Genomic DNA, 2448 nt, shown 5'->3' on the forward strand with positions numbered 1-2448 from the left:
GTTGGGAGTGGGTTTCTGGAGGATTTTGTAAAAAGTTGCCTCTTGACCCCCTCTACCCAATTTACTTCCTTCTTCTATCCTTCCTTTTTTCTTTCTTCATTCTTCTTTCCTTTCTTGTCTTTTGGGCCTCACTTGGCAATGCTTAGGGCTTACTCCTGGCTTTGCACCCAGGAATCACTCCTGGTGGTGCTCTGGGCTGAGGGTATCTCTGAGATAAGAGAGATTGAACCTACGTCAACTGTGTGCAAGGCAAGTGCCTTACCCCATACTCACTGTACTATCATTCTGCCCTCTTCCCCCAGTCTCTTTCTTTCTCTTCTTTTCTCCCCTCTTTCTCTTTATTCCATCTCCTTCTGTGTATTTTGTCCAGCATAGATATTTGTTTCTCCCTAAGCCACATCTTGCTGGTGGGACCTGCATGTCTGAATCCAACATCTGAACGGGTACTCTGCAGGAGGCCAGAAGGGAGGTAAATTAGGCTAACAGTTTTTAATTTTATAATTATTGAAAAAAATTTTGTTTGATCTAAGGGCCTCATTGGAAATCTTGAGTGTCCTACTAATTTCTCTTTAGCACTCTCATCTGATTCTTTCTTAGAATTATGTTTTTTGTTTCTTTGTTTGTTTTTGGCAGTGCTCAGGGGTTACTCCTGGCTCTACAGTCAGAAATCGCTCCTGGCAGGCTTGGGGGACTTTATGGGACGCTGGAATTCGAACCACCGTCCTTCTGCATGCAAGGCAAATGCCCCACCTGCATGCTATTTCTCTGGTCCCAGAATTATGTTTTAAGGCTGGGGAATTGCTCAGGACAGGAGTGTATGTTTTTTTGTTTTTTTGTGAAGGGGGTACAGTGTCCTGGTTCTGTACTTGGGGATCGCTTGCAGTGAGGGTTAAAGGAGCCATATGTAGTGCTGTGAATTAAACCCAGGTCAGCCGCATGTATGGTAAGTGTCCTTCCTGCTACATTATCTGGAGGGTATATGTGGGAGCTTTAGTCCCTGGAGATCTATTTTAAAAGTAGTTCCCAGCACCACCTGACTCAATAATATATATATATTATTTTTTTGGTTTTTGGGCCACACCTAGTGATGCTCACGAGTTACTCCTGGCTTGAGGGGACCATATGGGATGCCAGTGGATCATCCTAGGTTAGCGCTTGCAAGGCAAGCTTGTGCCACCACTCAGATCCCTCAATAAATATTTTCACGCTCATAAAATGTTATTTATCTTTGGATAATCTATCTAGGATTTTGAAGATAGATGAAAATTGCGGAAATGAAATAGAAATTTTGGCAAACTTTTAAAGATAATGATATGTAGTATGCTTCTTTTCAGTATAATATTTGGGGCCAAAGAAATATTACTGTGGGTATGATAGTTGCCTTGCACGCAGTCAACCTAGGTTCAATCCCTGACATCCCTGTGGTTCCCCAAACACCTTGAGCATTGCCAGGGTTAGCCAGAAAACAAAACAAAATTAGATTAAAAATAAATATACATGAGGGGGCCGGAGAGATAGCATGGAGATAGGACATTTGCCTTTTATGTAGAAGAACGGTGGTTTGAATCCCAGCACCCCATATGGTCCCCCGAGCCTGCTAGGAGTGATTTCTGAGCGTAGAGCCAGGAGGAACCCCTGAGCGCTGCCGGGTGTGACCCAAAAACCAAAAATAAATAAATATACTTGATAATGATCTAGCAGTAAGTGTAATAACTATTAAATTCAAAAAGTAATAAGCATAAGTGATATTATGTAATGATATATCATGCTTTATAATGTGCATTACATTTTTATAATGCATTATCATATATGCTTATGATATTAAGCATAAGTAATGAACTAGTGGTATTTATTACACACTACAGAAGCTCTTCCATGGAGGAGTTTATTCATATTTATGTTTGGAGGAAATGCTTAATTTCAGTCAAAGGCTGAAGGAAAGAGGTATAATTTTGCTTTTCCCCACACTTTAGATGGACAAAAGGTCTAGAAGTTACAGGTAGAGGATCCTTTGTTAGGATGATGAAGTGCAAATGACTGGGAAAGTGAACTGATTTCTGAACAAGAGCTTAGTTTTTAGGCACAACCTATAAGATGTCATTTAACAAAGCTCAAATTTAGTTGGATTAGAAAAATCAGTTACAAGTACAGAATCGGCAAACTATCATGATAGAGGTTCATGTGAAATAGAGACTGTGGGGTCTCAGTTGATAATCATAGAATGAGCCCACTGGATAATGAGGGCAATGATGAAGATATGATAGTTTGAATAACAGGCCCCTGGGTCTGGATCACAGATCTGATTCTGCTGAAATCTACACAGACCAGAGCACTGTGACCTGGATATTACAGTTATTGGCAGGGGATGAATTAGAGGTCAGACCCAGAATGGCGGTAGTAGAAGCCACAGCTTTGAGCTGAGAACTCCCTAATCTGAGCTCAGAACTC

This window comes from Suncus etruscus, chromosome 18, assembly GCF_024139225.1.
Source record: "Suncus etruscus isolate mSunEtr1 chromosome 18, mSunEtr1.pri.cur, whole genome shotgun sequence".
NCBI lineage: Eukaryota > Metazoa > Chordata > Mammalia > Eulipotyphla > Soricidae > Suncus > Suncus etruscus.